Here is a 10,122-nt window from a genome sequence, read left to right as displayed (position 1 = left end):
CAGTTTTCTCCTTAAATCATCAGGAGAGGTTCCCATACGCACTTTTGCATTAGATATCGTCCAGAGCTCTGACGCAGCTCAATGAAAACGTTATATTTTGGTATACATTTCGTACATGCTGGACACAGCACGTTCTGGGAACAGCAGTAAGTATAAACCGACACCGCAAGCTCTTTACCACGGTTTACGTGGGAATTAGTGCTGATGACGTCTTTTCTTTACGATCACTTGTAAGTATCATCTCATTTAATAGCACACTGCTTACACCCCGTTCCGATATCTAGCAAATGCTAGAGAAGGTACAGGGGGAAATGGGCTGACGGATCTGGCGCCGACTCAGCCGACGCGCCTAGGGACCAGACTGCTTCCGCCTTCCTCGCGATCGAACATCCAATTTCCGTTGCAGCTCACAAACAGGTAACTGCCACCATCGCGCTGCAGTTAGCGTACTGACTGCCAATCGGCGTTCATCTCAAATCACGGACTTCAGATCTCATTAGCGCCCGTCAACTGCACAGACGGCAACGTTATGAGCATTCACCGAGAGTCGCTATGTAACCCCTTACTGAAGTTTCAGTGTGAACCGAGCATGCGGAGTCCTTCATAGTGCTGCGAACATGAAATGTAATTAAACTGTAGAGATTGCAACAATATCTTGTGGTAGACATTCATGCAGACCAGCTGACACTTCTACCACAGTCCCTAATGATATTGCCCATTGGCGTAATTAGCTGTCGCTTAAACGAACTATGGCTGTTCCCCCTGATGATGGCTCAAATGGCTCTGAGCACTATGGGACTTAACATCTGAGGTCATCAGTCCCCTAGAACTTAGAACTACTTAAACCTAACTGACCTAAGGACATCACACACATCCATGCCCGAGGCAGGACTCGAACCTGCGATCGTAGCGATGGCGCGGTTCCAGACTGTAGTGCCTAGAACCGCTCGGCCACTCCGGCCGGCCCTGATGATGAAGATGATGATGATGATAATAATAATAATAATAATAATAATAATAATAATAATAATAATAATAATAATGATAAAGAGGGGATTCATTCCTTTGAAAAAATCAATGAAATAGCATCTAAAAGTGAACTAAAAATTTCTTATGAATTAATCTACTATGTGGAAGGTTCTGCTCGAATTTAGATGGACAACCCATGTTTACACAGTTTGGCAAAATTTAAATGCCAAGGAGAAGTCAAAATGGTTCAAATGGCTCTGAGCACTATGGGACTTAACTTCTGAGGTCATCAGTCCCCTAGGACTTAGAACTACTTAAACCTAACTAACCTAAGGACAGTACACACATCCCTGCCCGAGGCAGGATTCGAACCTGCGACCGTAGCAGTCGCGCGGTTCCCGACAGAAGCGCCTAGAACCGTTCGGCCACCACGGCTGGCAAGGAGAACTCATCCAAACCTCTTAATTAAATCGCGATGCAAATAAAAAGAGAATCAATTCATAATGTTCAGATTACTGATGAAGATTATGTGTTGGGGAGGGCATTCGACTTGGGTATAAAGAGAATCGTTAAATTACAAAAGGCTTACAAAATTGTATGGGATAGATACAATGAACAAATCAACATCTGATAATGCAAAATTAAAACATTACGTCACAGCAGTTAAACCTAGAGCGTTATACGCATCAGAAAAAAATAATTTTAGACAGATCGTTAACTAAAGACACAGAAAGAGAAGTAAGGAAAATACTAACAAGCAAGGAAAAATTTTCGTCAGGTTTGTGTTGAGGAAATATGGGTGAAACTGAAGTCTAATTAGTTCTTTCACAGTTTGGAGAAAATCTCTGGCACTTTCAGGAAAAGGAAGACTTAAATTTTATGACCACATTGTCAGAAGTAACGATAAAGACTGACCAAAAGAATTCTCTGCCATGCCCTCTCAGTGAAAGCTGAAAACAAATGGATGCTTGAAATTGGAAACGATCTCAAGGAAATAGGCTTACAAAACAATATTCTACAGTCAACGTAAGCTTTCACGGCCGGTATTGTCTTCACTTAAAACTTCCGGGCTGATAGGCCGTGGTCGAAGTATAAAACTCTCCCCTGACACAATGCGAGTTTGGGAGAAGAAGAAAGCAAGCACATTACGGAAATAAGCTCAGTCGCACTCCGTAGCTGTGCTTACTGATATAAAAAATAAATGACGAAGAAAAACTAACTTATTCGTAACACCCAAATGTCGATGTGATGCGGCAGACTTCCTACGTCTCTTAGTACCGCTTCCGCACAGTCCTGTTGCAACTATTGCAAGTAATCCTCTTTGAGACAAAGAGTTTGAGTAGCGCGTCCATGACCTGTATTTATGTTGCGGTAGAGAACAAATGCGGTGCACTTTTCCACACACGTTTTTGATAACTATGAAATTTACTTCTAAGAGCAAACCAGTCAAAAGATTTTATTTCGAATCCCTATCTTAGTGTGATCCTTATACATTTCATCTACATCTACATCTACATTTATACTCCGCAAGCCACCCAACGGTGTGTGGCGGAGGGCACTTTACGTGCCACTGTCATTATCTCCCTTTCCTGTTCCAGTCGCGTATGGTTCGCGGGAAGAACGACTGTCTGAAAGCCTCTGTGCGCGCTCTAATCTCTCTAATTTTACATTCGTGATCTCCTCGGGAGGTGTAAGTAGGGGGAAGCAATATATTCGATACCTCATCCAGAAACGCACCCTCTCGAAACCTGGCGAGCAAGCTACACCGCGATGCAGAGCGCCTCTCTTGCAGAGTCTGCCACTTGAGTTTGTTAAACATCTCCGTAACGCTATCACGGTTACCAAATAACCCTGTGACGAAACGCGCCGCTCTTCTTTGGATCTTCTCTATCTCCTCCGTCAACCCGATCTGGTACGGATCCCACACTGATGAGCAATACTCAAGTATAGGTCGAACGAGTGTTTTGTAAGCCACCTCCTTTGTTGATGGACTACATTTTCTAAGGACTCTCCCAATGAATCTCAACCTGGTACCCGCCTTACCAACAATTAATTTTATATGATCATTCCACTTCAAATCGTTCCGCACGCATACTCCCAGATATTTTACAGAAGTAACTGCTACCAGTGTTTGTTCCGCTATCATATAATCATACAATAAAGGATCCTTCTTTCTATGTATTCGCAATACATTACATTTGTCTATGTTAAGGGTCAGTTGCCACTCCCTGCACCAAGTGCCTATCCGCTGCAGATCTTCCTGCATTTCGCTACAATTTTCTAATGCTGCAACTTCTCTGTATACTACAGCATCATCCGCGAAAAGCCGCATGGAACTTCCGACACTATCTACTAGGTCATTTCCTGGGCGCAGAAGCAAAATTCGCTCAGGTGTAGAGATTTTGGAGACTTTCGCAACACTAAGGCCCAGGAGAAACACAATCGGTGAAATGTGATCATTCATCAGAGAAATAAATCATAAAAACACAACAACTATAACTGTAAAATCTAAACAACCTGTTGCTGCACTATTTAGACGTAGGTCATGTAGTATGGATGTACAGGAATATCAGCCTTTCAACACTGAGCCATGGCACTTTCTAGGCAAGCAAGTGCGTCTTCCAGCAAAGCACACATCCATTGGAAAATTAAATAGGAAGAATGCCCTTATTTCTGAATTGATGCAATAGGAAATATAATTAATAATCTAATTCTTTTGTGCATTATGCCCATTGTCAATTACATCTTCAATCCGTTTCCTTCATGGTTCTCCATTTTGCCTCTTTTCCTTAGACCAGAATCTCAATTCAACCCGTGGCAGACTGCTACCTATCATGCTTTGTGTGTACTGTAGCCACGTCTATCAATGTTTGATTATGGTGTCATTAACTGTTCCTTTCCGCCCTAGTTCATTCCTTATGTTATTACATTCTCTATTTCTCAGTGTGCAATTTTTGTTTGATTATTATTATTATTATTATTATTATTATTATTATTATTATTATTATTATTATTATAGGTTCAAATGGTTCATATGGCTCTGAGCACTATGGGACTTAACATCTGAGGTCATCAATCCCCTAGAACTTAGAACTACTTAAACCTAGCTAACCTAAGGACATCACACACATCCATGCCTGAGGCAGGATTTGAACCTCGAGCGCCCGGTTCCAGACTGAAGCGCCTAGAACCGCTCGGCCACTCCGGCCGGCATTATTACTATTATTATTATTATCACCATTTCGTTAATAATAACACAGTTCTAAAGTACGAGGGGGTATCCAAAAAAAGAACGGTAATAACATTGCCGTGGGCGGAGCTTGTGTAGTACGCATTTCTGCAGCTAGCCGTGTATATCTCAACTCTTTGCCACTTGAGTGCCACATGTGTTGTCGACCTGGCTTGTCCTGTTCAGCCGGCCGCTGTGGCCGAGCGGTTCTAGGCGCTTCAGGAACCGCGCGACCGCTACGGTCGCAGGTTCGAATCCTGCCTCGGGCATGGATGTGTGTGATGTCCTTAGGTTAGTTGGGTTTAAGTTGTTCTAAGTTCTAGGGGACTGATGACCTCAGATGTTAAGTCCCGTAGTGCTCAGAGCCATTTGAACCATTTTGTCCTGTTCATCCGCAGTGATTGTTTTTGCTAGCGCTGTTTGGTTCTTGTTTCCTTTTTATGTTGGCAAGTTTAAGAGAACAACGTGCAGCTGTGAAATTTTGTTTTCTACTCTGTAAAAATGCGGCTGAAACTGTTTTAATGTTGAAATCGGTGTACCAAGAAGACGCTATGGGAAAAACTCGAGTAAGAGTGGTTTGCTCGATTTAAAAATGGCGACATGTCGATGGCTGACAAATCTCGTTCTGGACGTCCGTCAGCTGCCCGAATCGACGAAAATATTGACAAAATTCGCGAGCTTGTTCTCACAGACCGTCGACAGACAATTGATCAAGAGATTAGTCAGAGATTAGTGGGTTGTCTTGGAGCTCCGTTCAGCGAATTTTAACAGAAGATTTGGGAAAGAAAAGAGTTGCTGCCAAGTTTGTTGCTCGGGTTCTGACTGACAATCAAAAGGAACGTCCAGTTGAAACATGTCGAGCTTTGAAATAACAGCTTGAAATGATCCAGATTTTCTGTCAACCGTTATTATTGGTGAAGAGTGATGGTACTATGGCCCAGAAACAAAGCAACAGTCAAGCCAGTGGAAGACATCATCGCCACCCCGGCGAAAAAAATGTCATCGAGTTAAATGAAAGATCTCAAAATGCTGTTGTGCTTTTTTGATACCAAGGGTGTAGTTCACTCAGAGTGTATTCCTCCAGATCAGACCGTCAATCAGACCTTTTAGTTGGAAATTTTAAGTAGATTGCAAGATCGCGCAACTGTGTTCGTCAAAAAAGATCCTATTTGTGGCAGGCAGGAGACTGGCTTTCCACCACGACAACGCACCTGCACACACAGCCATCTCTGTTAGACAGCTTTTGGCTAAAAATGACATGGTTCCGCTGCCCCATGCACCTTACTCGTCTGACCTGGCTCCGTGCGACTTTTTCGTATTTCCCCGCATGAAAAGGGGTATGAAAGGACACCTATTTGACAACATTGAAGAAGTCAACAAAAAAGGAGAGGAACTGTCGGCCATTTCTCAAAATGACTGCAAAAAATGTTTCGAACAGTGAAAGCACCGGTGGGACAAATTATTTGCAATGGAGAGTTTTTGAACAGGATACGGTTGTTTTGTAAACAATTCGAAAATATATAGCTTTTAAAAAATAATTCCGGGTTTTGTGGGTATCCCATCTTATTACTCTGAAAGGCGGTTCAAATGCGATGTCGTCAGCCTACTGCAACAAAATACATAAGAAAGTTTTGTACAACAATTTTTACTCTTTTTTCTGGTTTGTTGTCTAAGACGTACGGTACTTAACCTGAACCATAGAAAATAGCACCCTTCGATCAGTTAGCGTTGGCTCTCTCCACAAAAGATGTGTATCAAAGGGCCATCAAGTTTGCTTCTGGTGGTCTTTTTTTTCACGCCGGAATAATTCCCGAGTACGGTATCCTGATCAAGATTGAACACTCCATTTCCCGTAAGAAGTAAAATTCTTTTGTAGTCTGACCGTATACACAGACTTGATTAGTATTGAATATGGTAAGTATTTTAAACTGTTCATACAAACCTCCGTAGTTAAAGACATATAACAGATTTTTAAAAAGAATATCCTTTCTTCTCTTAGCTGCAGACACATAGCCATATCGATGGTTGGCAATGAAAACGTCGTAACTTCATCTATCTTTGAAAACCTTTAATTCCAGTAACCAGTAGCTCCATTATCAAAGAGAGTTTTGAAAGTGCATGGATTTCTCTAATCTGTCAGTAACTGGGCTTCTACTGTATAGTTACACATGTAGTAACTTTCATCTGTGTGACTTTATATATTCTTTTGAAAAACTGTTTAACTTCTCCTGTAAAATTTAGCACAACTGAATTACGCGGTTTTCACTGCTTACCATCGATATGCCCTATATGCCACAGGCCATATCCTTTCTTCCAAGACGATAGATCATGTCGCTCTCGGTTATCTCTATATTTACTGGATCTTCATCCTGCAGCGCTACGGAAGCGTCTAATTTTCTAGCTTAAGTTTGCTATCTTACTAGCTTCTACCCATCCACTACTGGGTGTTGTCGTCATGAACCTTCGAAGGCGATAGTTAACTAAATGAAACTGAGCGGTTTCGGAGAGCTTTTCAAGTCTCAAACATCTATGATGTTTATGTGCAGACTAAAGCGACGAATGATAATTTGTACCAAGGCCGGGATTTGAACCCGCATCTCCTGCTCAGCCACTGCGTCAGGGTGGCGTAGTGGTTAGCGCGCCTGCCTAAAGACCAGGCGCCCCAGGTTGGAATCTTTGCCTTGGTACAAATTTTCATTTGTCCCTTCAGTCTGCATATATACACAATAATCAATTGTTTCTTCTGCCAGGGTCACGGCTGCACGGCATACACTAGAAACTCAGACACGAAGCCTTTGCTACAACTGAATGTCTCACATATCATTAACTTGTTCACACAAGATCCGATATTTAGTTTCTCCAAAAACAGCGTGGATGCGGTATACACACTGTACCTAAAGAGCAATAAATAAAATTCTACTCTGCCATAATGTCCTTTATTAAAGCCCTTTGATTTCGGAAGACCAGTTCTTCAACTGCGGGTGCGTGTCAAACGTAACTGCGTTATTGAAAAGTGGGACCACAAAGTAAACGACATTAATTAAGATTAAACGTAATAACATAACAGTGCAACATTTTTCGTCAAACTGTAACTCGCTGTCCACGGGCTCTTACAACCAAATTGCCTCAGACGGGTCATGAAAAGACACGTTCATGACGCCTAAAGGGATGATGCTGCAGTTAGCAGTTAATCATACTACTGAATTTTTAATATAACAATGTAACGGAAGTGATTTTACAGACGTCTCACACCCTAAAGTTTTAATTACATCTGTCTAACTATTTTTGATTATATGATGTTCGTGGTTTCATCTATAAAACTCTACAACATGAACTCTCCACGAACGGCACCAATAAACGACACAGCTATATTATAATAACTAAGAAAATTTACAAGAGCAGTGAGCAGTAGTATTCGTACGGCATACACAATGTATGTGAGGAAGGTCCAACGATAGTTTAGCAATGAACAAAATAGTACACGTCATGGAACTGTTAGAAACCGAACAATAACAAGAAACAAACAAAACATGTGCGAAGCAATACATGTCACTTGATTTGTTGTGGACTCGTGAACAGCAAGGAACAGAAAATGTCGAAATCGATAAGAGGTGAAAATAAAGCGAAGATTGTCGATTGCGGAGCAGCAGCAATAATTACACATTTAGCAGTCTTCACGCATATTTCCTAATTTACTAGATATCCGGCGGACGGTTATGCTATGGGTGCAAAAAATGGCTATGAGCACTATGCTACTTAAGATCTGAGGTCACCAGTTCCCTAGAACTTAGAACTACTTAAACCTAACTAACCCCTAGGACATCACACACATCCATGCCCGAGGCAGGATTCGAACCTGCGACCGTAGCGGTCCTGCGTTTCCAGATTGAAGCGCCTAGAACCGCTATGGGTGCACCTTGAGCTTTCGGTAAGTTCTTTACTCCGTCTTGCGGTCAAGTGATGCTCTACTTCAATTAGGAAACGTGTCACTCTTTAACTCTTTTGGAGCCAGGAGTCATAATCACCATAAACCTAACCTTCCGAAATGACACACACTTACCAAGAAACGTATTAAGAGTAATCCACTGAATTACAGGCCCATATCATTAACGTCGATATATTGTGTTCCAACATTATGAACTACCACGAAGAAAACGGTCTATTAACACACAATCAACATGGATTTAGAAGATATCGTTCTTTTGAAACACAACTAGCTCTTTACTCGCATGAAGTGCTGAGTGCTATTGACAAGGGATTTCAGATTGATTCCGTATTTCTGGAGTTCCGTAAGGCTTTTGACACTGTAGCACACAAGCGGCTTGTAGTGAAATTGCGTGCCTACGGAATATCGTCTTAGTTATGTGACTAGATTCGTGATTTTCTGTCAGAGACGTCACAGTTCGCAGTAACTGAGGGAAAGTCATCGAGTAAAACCGAAGTGATTTCTGGCGTTCCCCCATGTAGTGTTACTTCGGTTACACGATAAATCAGTCAAATCTAAAGGCCTTAAATTCAACTAAATACCTAGGAATTACAATTACGACCAACTTAAATTGGAAGGAACACACAGAAAATGTTGTGGGGAAGGCTAACCAAAGGCTGCGTTTTATTGACAGGACACTTAGAAAATGTAACAGATCTACTAAGCAGACTGCCTACACTACGCACGTCCGTCCTCTTTTATCCTCTTTTAGAATACTGCTGCGCGGTGTGGGATCATTACCAGATGTCCGCAGCTCGTGGTCGCGCGGTAGCGTTCTCGCTTCCCACGCCCGGGTTCCCGAGTTCGATTCCCGGCGGGGTCAGGGATTTTCTCTGCCTCGTGATGACTGGGTGTTGTGTGATGTCCTTAGGTTAGTTAGGTTTAAGTAGTTCTAAGTTCTAGGGGACTGATGACCATAGATGTTAAGTCCCATAGTGCTCAGAGCCATTTCATTACCAGATATGATTGACAGAGTACATCGAAAAAATTCAAAGAAGGGCAGCACCTTGTATTATCGTGAAATAGGGGAGAGAGTGTCACTGAAATGATACAGGATTTGGGGTGGACATAATTTTAAAAAGAGGCGTTTTCGGTTGCAGCGGAATCTTCTCACGAAATTCCAAACACCAACTTTCTCCTCCGAATGCGAAAATATTTTGTTGACACCGACCTAAATAGGGAGAAACGATCACCATGATAAAATAAGGGAAACTAGATATCTTACGGAAAGATGCACTATGTGATCAAAAGTATCCGGACATCGCCAAAAACATACGTTTTTCATATTAGGTGCACTGTGCTGCCACCTGCTGCCAGGTAATCCACATTAGTGACCTCAGCAGTCATTAGACACCGTGAAAGACCAGAATATGACGCTCCGCGGATCTCACGGACTTCGAACGTGGTCAACTGATTGGGTGTCACTTGTGTCATTCGTCTGTCCGCCAGATTTCCATACTCCTAAACATCCCTAGGTCTACTGTTTCTTATGTGATAGTGAAGTGGACTGACAGAGACCGCTGACAATTGAAGAGGGTCGTAATGTGTAATAGGCAGACATCTATCCAGACCATCATTCAGAAATTCCAAACCGCATCAGGATCAATGACAAGTACTATGACAGTTAGGCGGGAGGTGAGAAAACTTGGATTTCATGGTCGAGCGACTGCTCATAAGCCACACATCACGCCGGTAAATGCTAAACGACGCCTCGCTTGGTGTAAGGAACGTAAACATTGCACGAAAAACGTTGTGTGGAGTGTCGAATCACGGTACACAATGTCGCGATCCGAGGAAGGGTTTGGGTATGGGGAATGCCCGGTGAAAGTCATCTGCCAGCGTGTATAGTGCCAACAGCACAATTCGGAGGCGGTGTTGTTATCGTGTGGTCATGTTTTTCATGGAGGGGGCTTGCGTCCCTTGTTGTTTTACGTAGCAC

The sequence above is a fragment of the Schistocerca cancellata genome, chromosome 4 (genome assembly GCF_023864275.1).
Source record: "Schistocerca cancellata isolate TAMUIC-IGC-003103 chromosome 4, iqSchCanc2.1, whole genome shotgun sequence".
NCBI lineage: Eukaryota > Metazoa > Arthropoda > Insecta > Orthoptera > Acrididae > Schistocerca > Schistocerca cancellata.
This window is presented reverse-complemented; position numbering follows the sequence as displayed.